This window comes from Canis aureus, chromosome 17 (genome assembly GCF_053574225.1).
Source record: "Canis aureus isolate CA01 chromosome 17, VMU_Caureus_v.1.0, whole genome shotgun sequence".
Classification (NCBI taxonomy): Eukaryota; Metazoa; Chordata; class Mammalia; order Carnivora; family Canidae; genus Canis; species Canis aureus.
Window position 1 is genome coordinate 18169147 of NC_135627.1, and position 17724 is coordinate 18186870.

General features: G+C 36.0%; 1 protein-coding gene and 1 long non-coding RNA gene across 2 annotated transcripts in view; one reads left to right on the forward strand and one right to left on the reverse strand.

Moving 5' to 3' along the window:
* Window positions 1-17724, reverse strand: part of GPC5 (glypican 5) — a 1330718-nt gene that overhangs the window by 613092 nt on the left and 699902 nt on the right. The gene's annotated exons all lie outside the window — the stretch shown is intronic.
* LOC144287455 (uncharacterized) lies at window positions 7655-13321 on the forward strand. The gene is made up of 3 exons (XR_013355246.1): window positions 7655-7792; window positions 9556-9682; window positions 13066-13321. It is a non-coding gene; the product is annotated as an uncharacterized LOC144287455 (long non-coding RNA).

Sequence of the window (17724 nt, forward strand, 5' to 3'; positions counted from 1 at the left end):
CCCTGTCTATGTCTCTGCCTCTCTCTGTCTCTCATGAATAAATAAATAAAATATTTTTTAAAATGTACTTAAGATGCAATATTGGGTTTCAAATTTCTATTTCCCAAATTCTTTCCAGTAGATTCTTAGCTTTCAGCTGTTGCTTCATACTTCATATCTTGACTAAAAAGATAATTTAAAAAAAAATAATTAATGAAAAAAAAAGGCCATTGAATATTTGGGAACGGGTTCATGAAAGCATTCTGAGGAAGAATCTGAGATCAGCACTAGGTGTTTTTGTTTTTGTTTTTTCAGCAATTGCTCTAATTTATGACTAGCTGATATTATTTTATGTGTGTATACATGTATATTTTAAAAATAAATTCAATTCCCTTCAGTAGTTTTTATTCCCTTTTATATGTATCCAGAAATCAGCTGGCAGAAGTTCACACATTTTTATTTCAGGTCAATTAATCAAAGTTATTAGACCCCACTGATTATTTACAGAACACTAAATTGCTTAACATTCAACAACAGCTGCATTATACTTTAAGACTGCCCCTCAAAACCCCTCAATTCCAGTTTTAGTATAGATCCTGAGATCAGATGCAAGTTATACAGTGCTGTCTAACTCAATGACATTCTTTTATCAGAAAATAAAAAGATGAAGAACTTAAATATGGTATGAATACATTCAGTGAAGCCACAGACAGGATTCATGCAGAGGGCAAGCTGCTAAGGGAGGCACAATAACCACTCCCTGCTCCCCGCAAAGGTATCCACATTCAAACAAATTAAAGTCAGGTAGGAGAAGGTACATAGATACATCATGAAGTAGACCCATCAATGCCACAAAAGAACCAAAGTAATATGGATATAGTCAGGACACTCCAGAATCCTTTCTATTTAGGAAACAGTAAGAAAGTCAGGAATAAGCTCACATTGGGGTCCCATCCATGCTCAGCACTAATAAGCCACTCAACAATTGATAGAGTAGGAGGTGGGCTAGGGAGAAGGTACACAAGTTGGAAAGTACAACTGGCAAAAAAATGGTTTCTAGAACTATTATAATGCCAGAAGTTCTCAAGACCATCCCTGGGTTTGTTGATTTGCTTGAACAACTCACAGGACTGGGCATAGAGTTGCTCCTACTAGGACTCAGCTGATAGATAATTTTAAAAAATGAAAAAAAAGCAGTATTAGTAGGGGAAAAAGATGCTTGGGGCAAGGTAAACAAAAACATATGAGTTATTCTGTAGTCCTCTCTTAACAGAGCCATACAGAGTATACTCAGATCCTTTCATGACAAAACTGTGACATGTATGAACATTTATAGAGGAAACCCACCTGAGCCTAGGAATCCAAGGTTTTTATGGGGGGATCATATATTATAGGCACCTTCTACTTCATACATGCCCAAATTCTAGACCTCCAAAAGCAAAAGAAGTATTCATCCTAAAAACAGTGTTTGTGCAATTTTAGGCAAGTGAGACACTTTATCAGTTCTGGGAATAGTGGGAATCATCTTGAAACCAACTTACCATAAGCCAGGCAAGAGTCACACTTGCAAGCAGGCCTTTCTAATAAAAGAAGTCTTTAGACTTGCTATGTTCTCTTTGCATGATTATTAACTATAGAACAGTTTATGAAAGGTCTTGAGAATTTAAAAAATCTAAAAGGTCTCCCAAAGTATTCAATCTTGTTATTAATTTTTTATAATACTTTGTAAAATTGGTAGGAAAATTTGCTGCTCTGCCACAGTGGAACTTCCTAAGGGTTTACTGTTACTCTTCATCCTTAGGAGAGAACAACTGAGAAAGCTCTTAGTCAACAATTAGATTACTGATAGTACTATTCTGGTGGCATGAGTAGTATATCACGTGGAATTCTGTTTTCGCTTTTCTTCCAATAATGTGGAAAGTTCTTTTAGAGTTTAGATTATCTTTAAATAATTGCAAGTTATCACAACCTATTTTATGCATGGTGTTAGATTTCAAGCATGAAAACCATTTTCATCATGTTATAAAAACAGTTTGATGTATGTACAAGATGCTTGCTTTTTTCACAGCAGTAACATTGGGCTGAAGCTGAAATGCCTTCAAATATTTCATTGACTGGGGGGAAGAAAGCAAGCTTTTTGGCTTTTTAAAATTTTGGTCTTTCATAAATTACAAGTGTACTATTCACAAAGCTAGTCTTTGTTAAATATAAAAAAACTAGGTTTCCAAACTCTTTCAACCCAATTTTTACCACCATCCAGAGCCATAGTTATATAAAATATCTAAGGTCATAGAAAAAAATGTTTATGTCCTATATTAACTGCTTACAATTTATGTCATTGTGACTAATTAATAAGACTTCAACCTGTAGAAGGATGATGTCTTAAAAAAAAAAAAAAAAGACAAGTAAAGGCAACTTCTATAGTATACAAAAGCAGAATTATTTCCCAAGTAGCTAACTATAAATTGTTCTTCTGATAGAAGATCCTTGGTATTTTTTAAAGTTCTTCTGTTGTTGCTAATAAAAAAGTACAACTTTGAAGGAAAAGTTGACCCCTGATGTTAAATAAGATTTATTTTATCTTCAGAATAGGGTGGGAATAAGTTTGGCTAAAATCACTAGGGTGTAACGAACATGATGATTATTTCCATGTGTCAAATACCAGAGGAAGAAGCTTTCAAGTTTATTGAGTCCAACTTGCATAGAACTAAATGGCTTTGAGGTTAGGTATGAACTCTCTTTTGTGCTATTAATCTTCATCTGAACATAAAATTGTTTTTTAAGCTTTAGCAACAGGCTCTCATTGTCACTTTTTCTGTAAAAGTGAGTTACACAAACAAGGAGAAAAGTGGATGAAGCAAGTTATATTCAGGATTTACAGTCATCATAAGAAATCTGTAAACACTAGCTTAAAATATTTTTTCAATAGACCTAAAATAATTTTGCATGAAATAGGAGAACAGGTTCTATAGCCCACCCGGTACATGCTGATATTTAGCATAAAGTTATTGTTTCTATTAAATAAACAACTTGCTAATTTTGCCATCAGTGTGCTAAGTTTATGATATTTGAGCATAGTTTGAAACTATTAACTGTCAATACTATGAACCTTTGAAATTTTAATAATTGGCAAACTCCAACTATGAATATTCTTAAGTTGGGAAATACCCTTTAACTGAAATTAGACCATGTAAGATAATATGGGAGGATGTTAAAAAGAAAAAAAGGAGGGGCCAAGAAAACATTCCTGACTAATCTTAAGGATGTCAAAAAAACAGTGGAAGAAATTGTTGTGTGTCTGGGAAAACCAGCTTCATTTCTTAGTTTCCCCTTAATGTTTCTAATAGTTTCGAATTAGCATTTTCTTCTTTGACCATCTGTCCTTTCTGCTTCAGTGTTTCCTTCTCTTCATTTACTGTATTTAAACTACTTCTCCAATTATTTCTATCAAGTTTCCGTTCATGCACATCTCTGTATTGAAACAATTTCAAATACATCAAAAATAGTACCAGCACTCCATTGTGTCAAGTATTTGAAGGCATACTTTTTTATCCAGTTGTGTGGCGCTGGTTTTCCCTCCCATCTTTTCTGACTAACCAGGGGAGCTCCGAGAGGACAATAACTTGGTCCTCCTGTGTTCCGAGGCCTTTTCTCGGGCTCACACAGCAGCATAAGGTGCCTAGAGACTACAGAATTGATCCGAGATACCACAGGAAGATAATCACTTTGCCACAACACAAAGAAAATGCTGCTTCACTGCACAGATTAGGTTGGGGAAAACAAAAGAAGATAAGAAAGTTCCCACCAGCTAAAGGTCAAGCATCACACTCATTTACTGGCAACACTCAAATACCCACAAGATTCATAAAGCACTTCTGTATAAGTACTGTTTAAGATCTATTAAACCAGATGATGCTAATCAAACAGTAAAGAGTCTACTATATTGTCCCAAAATTACATTTAAAGATATAATATTTTCTAGTGAACTTAAAAAGCTGTATCTTTTAAGCAGGAGTACAAGTGCTCCTGAGTGGTATCAAGAAATGGAGAGGGAGAAGGAGCTGGGTTCTAGCTGAGACAGTTTACAATGGAAGGCTGTCTCCTCATACTTAATGGAAAGGATTAGGACTACTATAGAGACTGGAAAGGGACAAGAAGAATTAATGGCAGCAAATCAGAGACACTATGCTATAATAGTCATTAGAAGAGGTTTGATTGAGGGTACCACATGCAGTTATAACTATGGGATTCAGGTGGCCCCAAGATCATTGCCAAATGTTTCTTTCAGTGGTAAAGACTTGGAAGTCACAGGAAATCAGATAGATTATAACCACTCTAGAGAAGGATGTTGGACAGGCACGGGATCGTATCTGATAAATCCCTGCCTTTCATCTCTGTAACTCCATGAGTCTACTTTAGGGCATCTATCTGAGCCAAAACCAGTGAACCTGATATTACAATTTTTTTTTAATACTATGATTTCTGACAAGGGAGTCCTTTTGCTTTATTGATCTTTCACGTGATGTATCTTAATATAGAACAAAATAAGGTACCTGGAAGTACATTATATGCTCAGAAATTGCTCAGGTTGTAACCCACTGAAACAGAATCTCCTTGAGAAATTAATTAGCATTCCGCCCCAGGACAATCCCAAAGCTATTGTTCTGCCATGATTTAAGCTAATAGAGTACTAGTTTCTTTACTAGCAAGTCCTCTAAGACAGAGCACCAGGGCTTAAACCTTTGCTTTGCCATATATGCCTGACAACCCCTCACCAGTAATATTTATTTACTATGTTACTTGTACTGTTGGTGCTTTGGTTTTCACATCAGTAAACTGATGCTAATACCAAGATTAACACTGCCACATAGTTGTTTTGAGAGTGAATTAACACAGGAAGTATACAATATACTTGCTAATAGAGTAAATACTATGTGTTGTTAGCTATAATTCCTATTGCATTACTGGAGTGGGGGCTGGTGGGCTAGACCACCAAGCAGACTAGTGCAGTGGAGCACTTATGTTGAATAGTCCTAGAAAACAGAGCCAGTGTTATCATTGGTTATGGAACCACAATGATGTGGCACCGAGCTTCAGAAACTTGAAAGATAAAAGACAAAGAAGCTAGTTGATTTACACTGCAGAATCTTCTATCTTTTTGGCTATTAGCCAGGTGGCCATCTTCCCACTTGAGCAGAGGCTGGACCTTTCCTGCACAGATAGCCGAATCAGAAAGTTTCCAAAGCGAGGTATACCCCTCACCACCCAGAAGATTTCTTTCCAGTGAAATTCTGACAAGCCCCTAGAAAGGCCTACAAAAGTGATATTAAAGATTTTTCCAACAGGTGTCAGAATACTTGCAATCAAGCTTTAGCCGAGTAGTGCAATTCTAGTCAGTCCCTGTTTAATAATGTGACACTACACATCTGTTATCAGACATGAAAGGGAATCACTAGCCTTGAAGACCAAAATTTGTACAAATTTTTAAAAAAGATAATAAGAAAAAAGAAATTCGTGAGAAACAAGTAACACAGAAGGGAATAAACAAACCACACAGAATGGGAAACAAAAACACAGAATGAAATAAACCATACAGATATGAAAGCTTGAAGAAATTAGTGATATAGAAAAATGTACTTTTCACCCTATTTAAAATCTCCATCTCCAAATTTGCCTCTCTTATCCCTATATTGATTTGATTTCCCCCTCTTAGCACTTGCACATCCTTTCTAAAAAATTTATATATACTCTTTGCCTGTCCAAAGGTACATAGTTAATATTAGAAGTAGATTTTCTTCCCAACTAGGACAAGGAAACAAAGTCACAGAGAAGCTGGGTAACACTCTAGGGTCACGGTGTTGCTAAGTATCAAACAGTATTTCAGCCTAGGGGAGCAGCTGTCAGTTTCCCCGTTCTGAAGCACATTGCTTGTGCTGCCTCCTCTATAACGTAGCAGCTCCCTAGGGTAGGGGTACCCCCACAGCCAGTACTCAGAGGAATGGCTACACAGGAAGGTGGGGTATTTGGTATGTATTTGTTAAATTAATGAGGAAAACAAAAAAAGTCAGTATTTACACAGGACTCTGCTTACATTGAAAGGAATGATATTTATCTTGTTATAGAAGTATAAACATCAATTTAACTGGAAGCATTCTATAATTATAGGGTGCAGATGTAGAGAAAGGCAGTATCTAAGTGTTAATAAGATAAAAGACCTAAATCCTTATAGTAGGAAGGCAACTGAAAATGCATATTTAATTGAAATATCCAAAAATAGTGGTATTTTATTAAAGGCATGTTTTAAAAAAAATCAGAGGTGAATGCCTAGAAGAAACAAAATCTCTAAAGAGAGTGAAAATCCTTGCCTTAGACGTGTTGCTTATCCTGGCTGGGAGAGGGGGTGGAGCTGCTGGCAAAAATGGAGCAACCTCTGTCTTCTGGGTGGTTCCTTTAGAGTGCCAAAACCCACCCTCAACTTAACATGAGGGAAGTGCACTGAAATCAACAGGCTGCTTCTAACAGAACCATTAAGATGAACAAATGGTCGTGTAAGTTCAAAGACCATACGCTTATTATGAACATACATCATTTAAAGCCTAAGGAGGATATAATTTCACTGTGGACCTAGAAACGGATTCTGACTTTGCAAACCTATTTCCAGTTTCTGCCCCCAAACCTTTTACAAACAAAATCAACAAACTGCTTTAGTGTTCCTGAGGGGCTTTTTGCCTAAGGATTGCCTTTCTAATTAAGCCCTCCAACTCTTTAACATGCTAATTTTATCCATTAACTTGTAGATGAAGTGATTTCAGCTGTTATCTGTGCATCACACACAACAGGGCTTGATCTACAATTTCAGGGAAGCTGGTTTGAAAATTTTTGCCAGTTTTCATTAAAGAAACTTGAGTTTTATAGCATCAAATTATATTTTAGTGTAGTTAACGAGAGTTTCGTGGACTGGCCAAAGGAGAAGATGATGAAATCAGCAGTGAAGCTGGAGAGGGGGCAAAGGTGGATGGGGTCAAAGTCCTCTGGGGCACTTTGTAGATCTCCACTACAGTGAAAGAAAGAAAAAAAAATATCTAAAATTTAATGGTATGGAGACTTCTGGAAATGTAACCTACGCTATTATCACCGACCATATTCATGATATGACCCAAACCCAGATGGAAGTGGAGAAGTAAATTAGCAATCAGTGTGCCAATCTGAAAAAGAGTTGCTTCTGAGGTCTACTGAATTCAGTTAAAGATAAATCCAGTCCTAGTCCCACTTTTGCATAGCTTTCCAACTTGGGATTCTCATCTTCCAGACACCTCAGTTCGCTTGCTAAGAACAGGGTAAAAATATCACTGATATCATGCAATTGTTGGGGGATAAAACACAGTATGTATTTTGTAGGTTGTATTATATTTCACCTATGTGATTAGGAGAAGGATAATGGAGTTTTCTGGAATGCTGAGTGCAGAATGCCATATGTAAGTCTGTCCGTAACCTACTTCAAGGGAAATTCATAGAAGGTTGCAATCAAACCATTAGAAACAGGGTTTCTTTTGAATCTAAGTGGCACCCCCCAGGATATGGAATTTGAACATGCTTCATGCCTGAAAAAGGGGAAAGTTAAAAATAACCTAGGTCAAAGGGAAATTGCACCTAACAGACTTTGGCACAGAGGTGATCACAGTAAGAGTCAAGGCTTAACACTAGGGAACAGATATTGAACTCCACTCCACTGAAACAAAAGGCCAGAGAGTTTTCAAGTGTTGAGTGACCCAAAGAAAACAATTGGTGGATGGAATTATGAAGAAGAATGAGGGTAAGCAATGTGTTTGCTGATTGGCACTTACCTTAAATTAGGCTCCTCTTCTCCCACAGAAACAATGAGATGGGATTCTCTGTTTCTTGGTGATTAATTTTTAAAAGTATGGCTCCTAGGTCCTTGGAAAATACAGTCCTGGAGTGTAAAACTGTCGAGAGGCTGGAAAACTTTTGTATCTCCTCGGGCACAGAAAACCTGCAATAGCAGGTTTCCTCAAATGCTTTAAGGGAAAAGGGTCAGTCAGGGAAGTGCCGTCAGGATGAAATCAGTCTGAAATTTAGTTTGGCTGAGGAAACTGTTAAGGTGTTCTCAGTTGCCTGAGGTAATAAACCCTTGTCATCTTGAAGTAAGGTGCTGTGTGTTGTGGAATTCACTTGCCCCAAACTATTTGGGAGTTTGGCTTTTTTGTTTTGAAGACCATAAAGGAGTTCTTTATTGTCATTCCTGGAAGAACCAACAAGACATTTCTGTTGTGATTTTGGAATGCCACAGATTATTAACCCATTGATGTAAGGAGTTATATAATATCCTCTGCTTTTTAAATGTTAGTTTACATAATGGCCCTGCCAGAGTATAGAGTTATTTCAGGGGCAACAGCAGAAGTTTTACATTCCTCAAAAGGAATTGTTCACTACATAATGATTGTTGTCAAGCAAGATAAGACCCCATTTTCTACAGATTCTCAGAGGTTAAGGGTTCCATAGGTGGCAAACTTAAACATTTTCTGTTCCAAGGCATTCTTTTTCTCCCCCTATTGCTGGGCTTTCTATTCACTGAAAATTATTATATGAAATAAAATCTGTCTTCCAAAGTTTTCCATTAAAAAACTGATGTGTGTGCTCCAGGAGGATGGGAAGTTTGTCATATATATGTTTGATACAAAGGAAAACACATTTAAAATGTACAATTTATATTTAGCAACTGCAGGGAACATCTGTTAACTAAGGGACACATCTATTATTCAGGGCGATCATCAACATAACTATTCGATCATTTGTCTGAGAAATCTGAGCTTTGAGTTCAGAGAGAAATCTTCCCCTCTCCTTTGGGCTGGAGCAGAGGAGAGTAGGATTGTGGTTTGTATCAATCGGATTCTTGTCAAGATTATTCCCCTCGGTGGTGGCTTGACTACAGCTGAGAAAAACCTCTTTTACTACCCTCCCATCCATCATTGATTTGTTGGATACGTTGCCAAATGATTTTGTTGGTAGAGCCTAGGAGTGATATAATACAGGGATGATATACAAAATGTTTAACTAGGCCTGTGAAGGTAATACCCAATTAGGGTGGGTCCTGACAATAGCATAAGTCCTGAGGTCCCTGCTGAGCCATGCAAGTCTTTAGGTCCAGGACCAGAATAAGGTCCTAAGGGAAGCACTAGGGGTGCGGGCACACCCCGAGGACATTACTGGAACTTAAGACAGCAGCTATTTATTGATCCGAAATATTCCAATGTTTTAACAACTGGTTCAAACAAGCTGAATATAAACTCTAGTATAAGCAAAGGAAATTTCATTACTGCATTGGGTTTGACCCCCACCCCCACCCGAAACAGCAATCCATGTGGCAGGCACTTCAATCACAACTTAATCAGATGTAAAATTCTCCCTCTTTAAGATACTGTGCATGCTAAAGACCCGTTTTAAGAAATGAAAGGGTCCCACAGAAATTCAATAAAACTACTCACGGATTTTGCTGTATTAGCTCATTTTTACTTGTAATAGAAGATTGTTTTCTGAACGTTTAATGTATCTCTGCAGGGAACATAGCATAATGGAAAATGCTTGCACTTCAGCTCTTGTCAAGATCACGGTCCTACCATTTGTTGCCTCTGCAATCCTGGGCAAGTTGCTTCACCCTTGTGTGTTTTGGCTGGCATAGCTACAGGTAAGGCCAAGCGTACCTCCTGACAGCTGTTCCCACTTCTGGATAGAGCACTTCTGTAGCACTTGCTACCTGCTAAACATGCCAAACTTTTTCTTACTTTTTGACTGTTTCCCCCAACTAGAATATAAGTTACATGAGATTTGTCTTTTTGGGTTTTTTTTAGTCACTATACACATTATATCTCCAATGTCTAGAACTCTGACTGGCACACAGTAGTTGATCTACATTTATCTGTTGAATAAACAAACACAAGGATATTGTAACATATTCTGGTTCTTTTGTATCTGTTAAGGTGTTCTCCACTGCAGTAAGGAAAACCTGAGTTAAACTGGTTTAAATAATAAGGAAATGTGATGTTCCTACTAGATTAAGAATCCTGCACTATCCAGGTTGAAACTGTGTTTTCAAGGGTTTTCTCTGTACACTTTTTTGTCAACAAGCTGAATTTTCTCTTGATTTCAAAAAGTCTGCCAGCAGTGTTGGGGTAGTTTAGTTTCCTGTTTAAATCAAAAGCAGGTAGAGAAAACCTCTCTCACATCCATTGGGTAAGTGCCCTTTCCATGGATCAAACTGAACCTATGTAATTCATGAGCTCATCCCTAATCTATTTGTTTCTGAACTTAAATATGTATCAGGCTCATCTGGAGGGTCTGTACAAACACAGATTTCTGGGATGTCCTCCTCTAGCTTCTGATCCAGGAGGTCTCAGTGGGAGCCTAAAGATTTGCATTTCTGACAAGTCCCCAGGGGCTGCTGTTGCTGCTGCTGTACCTGCTGCTGCTGAACCATACTTGGAGAACTTCTGCCTTGATTATTATCCATCTTCAAGGAAGAGCCACAAATTGCCCAGCTAAAGCCTGGGTCCTTGGATCAATCAGTGATAAGAGGGATGAGAAGACCAGGGTCCGTTTGGATTTTAGGGGTTATCCTTATTGCTAAGGACAGGATCAACTTCCCCTGATCTACACGTGCTACCTAGGAAAGAGGTCAGGAACAAAGGGAAGCAGAGTGGATGAATTCTGGATAGGAAACTGGCAGCCAGATAACCCTTTTAATGTAACTGGGCTTTGGAAATATGCACAATATACATCATTTCTGTTTCCTTCACAGAGTCCCCATGACCAAGATTTAGCTGCCAGCGGTCAATGGATTTCTTTTGCTTCCGATGCCCTCCTAACCTGCATATGCCAAGAGGAAGCTGCATTTCTACTATCATTTATTTTATTCATCTATTTATTATGTGTCTGAGGGCCTGTTTCTCCAAGGCACTAAACACTATTCTGAGATAATTAATAGAAAATAAAATAGTTCTATATTTAAGGAGTGCTTAGCCGTTGGTGAGGCATTGGAGACAACGCCTGGAAATAACTTTAAAATATGAAAGTCTATGATATAAGAGAGAACGCTTTGAAATCTACAAGAAGGCTTGATTCGTGTGAAGTCTGTCTTTTTTCTTTACTTCATTGGCCTCTTCTCCAAGGCATGCCAATGTGACACCACCTACCTTTAGTTTGCTTTCATTTCTTTTTTTTTTTTAAGATTTTATTTATTTCTTTGAGAGAGAGCAAGAGAGAGAGATAGAGAGAGAGAGAGAGAGAGAGAGAGAGAGCGAGCACAGAGGAAGAGGGATAGGGAGAAGCAGATGCCCAGATGAGCAGGGAACCTAACACGAGGTTCAATCCCAGGACCCAGAGATCATGACCTGAGCTGAAGGTAGACAGTTAACTGACTAAGCCATCCAGGTCCCCTTGTTTTCATTTCTGACTTGAAAAAACACAGTTGCTCTATCCGGAGGAACAACTGAACCTTGTTTCAAGGTGACTCGTGTGCGGAGTTTGCTTTATTTTTGAGACTAAGGACTCACCTTGGAGAGAGAAAATTCTCTTATATACATTATATATTGTTCTAACAGATCTTACTTTTTATAAGCGCCATATTCACGTTTTATGTCATGATCTAAATATTTTTAAAAGATTATGGAACAAGGTTATCAGTGATTATCATGACTAGTATTTGAAACTAGAGAAGTTCCTTAATTCGTCTGAAAAGAACAGATATCTATAGATAAAAGGAAGTCTAGTGATAACTTTGTTCAGAGTATAGTTATAGGGAAGAACCAACTCTTTAGCATGATAAGAAGGAAAAGAAAGGAAGTGAGCCCTAAGCACCAATGGAGAATTGGCAAAAAATTTTCTAAACATTTTTTAAATGCCTACTGAGGAACTTAAATATTTTGAGTTATTCAGTAGGAAATCACAATCTGCTATGAAAAAAAGAAACAAAGCTTAATAGTTACCATGATGCATATTGAAACTTTGAATCTTTATAGTTCATAAAGAAAAAAACATGTTCTCATCACTGTGATACTGATAACATGTTAAAAATCTGACATATGGTAGATAAAAATGCACAAGTACTTTTTTTCCCATGAGATAATAATCAGGCATTAATTTTTATAGTTAGTGCAGAATTCTCACATGTGTTTTATTTATATGCCTACTTTGTTAAAAGGTTGTTAAGAACATTAATTATTATTAAACACAGATTCAGGGTCAAGGTTATTACCAGCAATTATTAGGTGCTCACCAGATATTAGTTCTACTTCCTTATTTTCTTGCACACAGCCAATAGGCAAGAATTGATTGCAATACTTTTATATAGAAGATTGAAGTTCATCGTGTTTAAATCTTTCACCTAATATCACAGAGCTGAGACAAAACTCGAAATTTACCTCAATTGTTTCAATGATTGTTCTATTCTTTCAATAAGATGATAGTATTTTCCTACTCATAATTTGGCCTGAAAATTCTTCCCAGGTCTCAAATTTTTGTATTTTATTGTGAACACTCTTATTAGTTCAAGAACAATTCATAAAATTAAGGTATTGCTATGAATGAATGTGCCCCCACACTAGTCCAATCATTTGTTTTAATGTGAGGCATTAAGAAATAAGTGATAACTTAAAGGTTTAACCAAATTATTTCTTCATTTCTTGTATTAGATTAATTGGGACTTGTGATTTACATGGATACTTAAGAGAAATGGGTTCAAAATAAAATATGTATCTATAGTTTCTATGTTTTAACCTAGAATTCAAGATCTCAGTGGAGGTGTTAACATTATTTTGTATTGAATTATGTGATTTTCATTGATTCTTGGCTGGTTTCCAGAGAATATACTCTGAGTGACTTTTTATGGCCCAACATATTTTCAATTTGGTAAACATCCTATGTGTGCTTGAAAAGCACGTGGTTTCTAGCATTGTTGGGCTCAATTTTCTATTACTGGATGCAGTGTTCACTATATTAATTAGAGCAGATCTATAAGTTATGTTGTTAATGTCTTCTACATCCTTACTGCCTTCCCTCTGCTTTTTCTTTCAGTTATTGAAAAAGTTGTATGAAGATCTCCCACCAGGACTGTGAATTTGTCCATTATTTCAATAATCTGATACAAATATAATAATCCTGCTACTCCATAATGCTGCCAAAATGACTTCTAAGAAGTAAAATCTTTTTATTTTATTATAGTGTTTTATTGACATCAAAGATATCAATTGTAAGATGTACTATTATTTTATGTACTATAAAGAAAGAAAAATCTTGCTAAATAAAATCTGTCATAATACCAGAATGAAAATTCTACATAATTTTGTCATTCAAGACTCATATTCTTAAATTCCTTTCATTTCTTTCAAGGCATCTTGCAATGTCCCCTAACTTCAGTTGCATGGCACCTGAATCAGTAATAAAGCAAAGGATAGCTTCATCCACTTGTGGGAATGCTCCTTTCTTAGGTTCCCTAAGGTACTTGGTTTTTGCTTAGAAAAAAAAAAGAAAAATGGATTGAGTTCATGCTTCTACTTCTGAATATTTCCTTCAAAAATACCAAATGCATGCCTCACTGCTGTTTGTGACTCTCTGCAAAAGACAATATATTGTTTGTTTTACTACTTAATCATTCTATAACTTTTTTGAAGGTATATGATCATTGAAATCAACACATTCAGAATTAACCAAGTTGATCATTCAATTAAAGTGGCAATATGCCATGGACACCACCTGGCAACAGCAACTTAAGACTTCCATCAGTTAAAAGACTTAACCAAGTATCAGAAATGTGACTTATAATTGATGAAATACCACTCTCAGCCATCTGATTCATCCTTTTATATTGTTAAATTATACACTTTATAATATATTCCTCTCTTTAATACTAAAAGGCATAAATAATGGCAACTCAAATTTCTGAAAAACAAAGATCATGAATAAACCAAAGTATGCCAATTTGTTAGCACAAGCTTTCACTGGAGTCCACAGATGATGTTTAGTACATGCTTGATGACAGGGAAGATGAAAGAATAGGAAATGAGACAGTGCTTGACCTCAGGGTGTGTGTGTGTGTGTGTGTGTGTGTGTGTGTGTTCCTGAACTCCTCTCTCTCTCTTTTTTTTTTTTTTTCTGGAAAAAAAAGGTATTCATCTCGGAAACACTTTTTTTGCTCTAACCATGAGATCTGAATAAGAAGCAGCAACTTCTTACATGATCCCCAACTCCATAGTTACAGGTATTGCTTTAAAGGTGCCACCTGAGCAAGGCTGGTCCAAACATAGTAATTCCTGAGCCCCTAGTAATTAGTCTAGGTGACCCAATATAGGCCAATTAGAAAATTTCCCCCAGGATTTTTCAAAATGAAGCTGAAAAGGACAATATTTTTTTTTTCTCTTTGGAAAGCTATGAGGATATAGGCACTGACGATTTCAGAAATCATGACTATAGTCTTGAAGAAACACAATCTGAGATAATTTGGCTAGCAAAAAAGCAAAAAATTAAAGGTACCAAGAGAATCCCAACTGTTTTAACTCTGAAGTTCCTCTTAGTGAGAGTCTTCTACAGTTTATGGGAGCCAAAAAAATCCCTCATTTTGCTGTATGTTTCAGGTGGATTTCTTACATTTAAAACGAAAATTGCATTAGTTTTGGCTAATACAAGTATTTAAAGAAATGTGTAGTTAGCACATGTTTATGATGAAGGATGACATAATTACAATTATTTTGTCTGACAGTAAGGGTCACTTCATCACATAAAGTAAAAGCACAATATTTTCAGGTGTATAGAAGTAAATAAAACTTCCACTGAGGTGTTTTTTTTTTTTTTTTCCTTTAATTTTCTTTTGATCTCATGCTTTAAGAAGGAATGTGTGAGAAAATATTACTTGGAACTTGGGGAAAATTCATCATAAAGAAAAGAAATTAAAAAAAAAAAGAAAAGAAAAGAAATAAAAGGGATTTGTCAAAGTAACATAGTCATCCCTCAGCATATTGAAAAATGCAGCCATTCATTCCTTTTTGGATATGTTATTGTATAATCAAAATAAAGTTTGGCCATAATTACAATTACAATGACTGTGCTTCGTATTCTTAATGAGAATACATTGAACAAAGACTTAGACATAAGCAGGTGTTTTCAGTTTGACTTACTGACAGGATCCAAGTAATTTTCAGCTTGCTCTGAAATTTAGTAACATCTATATATTGCAGGCTTTTGCCTATTTTTCTTAAAGGATTCCTGAGACACAAAACTATATACACCAGTCTGGAGGGAATATCATAGTTTTTTTAAAAAAAAATAAAAACCTGTGTTTGAATTGATTCAGTCAGTATCAATACTTCTGTTTGAATTTTAAAATGAAATTTCAATGGTCCTATGACTGATATAATCTGTCCATTTAGTACAAATGGGCAAATCTCTTGACTGTATGAAGACTCCCAAGACAGATCCAACACTAATATTTCCTTAGTAGCATTGAAATCTTGAGTCTTTAATTTGACTCATAAAATACCTAAACATACAAATTATAAAAATAATAGTGATCAATGTTCTCTTCTGAAATTAGTCTTCTAATTGAAAATAGACAATATGTCATTTCAAACCATATGAAGCCAACTTTACATTTTTATGAAAGAATATTTTTCCACTATTAAATGTTATTTCAAATAGAATTAACCACTTTCTGACACTGGGGGATGTATATCTTGAAGTTAAATAATAAGTCTATTGATTGTTACTTTTACTTTCAAATGAAAGGAAAGGTGGTATTAGAATTAATTAATTAGGGGATCCCTGGGTGGCTCAGCGGTTTGGCGCCTGCCTTCAGCCTGGGGCATGGTCCTGGGGTCCTGGGATCGGTCCCGCGTGGGGCTCCCTGCGTGGAGCCTGCTTCTCCTTCTGCCTGTGTCTCTGCCTCTCTCTCTCTCTCTGCATCTCTCATGAATAAATAAAGAAAATTTTTTAAAAAGAATTAATTAATTATGATCTCATATTTTATATAACTTTTATGTCACGTAGACCATAGACTAGGTGCTGCTGATTTTGGAGACTGGAATATACCATCTCTGCAGTGAAAAGAACAATGAACTTCTCAAATGCTATTTCCTGCTATTTCATTGACTAAGTAATAATGGTCATGTACTTATTTTTCATGGAGAATTTAATTTTAGAAAACTCTTACTTCCTAGCTTTAAATTATCTGGCAGTATTGAGCTCTTTTTAATTTCCTTTGATGTAACATTGACGTGACAGTAGATAGCAAGTTATTTTATCATGGAAGAGAGTCAGACAGTATTTGTTGACTTCCCATTGGAGGTTAAACATTGTTCTAAATGATTAAAAAGTGTGTATTGCCTACCAAACTTATCATCTGCAAGTCAGTTACTTCTATGATGTCTCGATTTTAGTATGGAATTACTGCAAAAAGACTTGGTTTGGACTCACTGTTTTCCATCATATTTCTCTATTTCTAAGAGAGATGTCACTGCAACTTATCAGAAATAACTTACTTGGATTCTTTTTCAACTGTAACTTACCAGTAAGTTATAGCCATTTTGGATCAAAAATTAAAAATTTTTAGGCTACTTAGTTATCTTTGCCATTGGCTTCAAGGACAGGTGGTGGTCTTCTTTCTTGACATCATTGTTGAAAGGTGCAATTATCTTCCCAAAGCTCTGACTTTATTTATTGTTTTATTAATTTATTTACTCATTTACTTATCCATCCACATCTGTATTTCACTCATGATGGAAGCAAGAATAATACCTGAGCTAATTAGATCATACAGATTTTTGAACTGCAAGTTATAAATTTGGACCTCACAATCCTGTGGGGAAATCATTATCTATCAATAAAGAAGTGTTACTAATTAATAAGGAGCATACCAATGGCCCATAAACAAACCTGTCAGTGAGAAACATTTCTAATCAGACATAGCTGGTAACAGAATCAGTTCTAGCTGCCAGGAATATAGTGGAATACAGCACTAAACACTTTTTAGTGAAGAGAGGCACATGATACATAACTATCATAAGTACGTAATATATAAACAAATACGTAATGAGGTATCTTTGGATGAAGATAAGTTCTCTAGTATAAAGTAACTGAGTGCTATGATATGGAGAGGATGGTTGACTTCTTTAGATAAATCAGAAATGATTTCTTATGGAAGATGATATTTCACCATAGACTGAAAAAATAAGAAGGAGCCTTAATTCAGAAAAGCCAGGCACCAGAGTTCCAGGAAATGGAAACTAGCAAGTACAAGGATTTTGGGGCAAGAATTTGTTGGCATGTTGAGGTCCATGTAGCCATGTGGCTATAATGTAATGCCTCAGCATGCAATAGATCATATATATATGTCCTACATATCATATAAATCATGTATATATGTATATATTATTATATTTTTTTCTGAGAAAAATATGAAAACTCTTACTATGAAATTAAAAACAGGCAGCAAACAACCTATTCTGCATTTTCCCAAAGACATTGGGGGTGGGGGTAGGATGCACATATGCTCCACAAGAATAAAGTGGAATTACAGATACAAAGGCATACAAAAGTATTATAGTAGGTTATGATTTTACACAGGATTTTAAATGACTATTGCAGACAATACAGTTTACTATGAAACTGAAGAAGCAGTACATATTCTGACATGAAACCGAACTGTCCTGAAAAATGACACCCAGTGTCAGAGTATAAGATGTC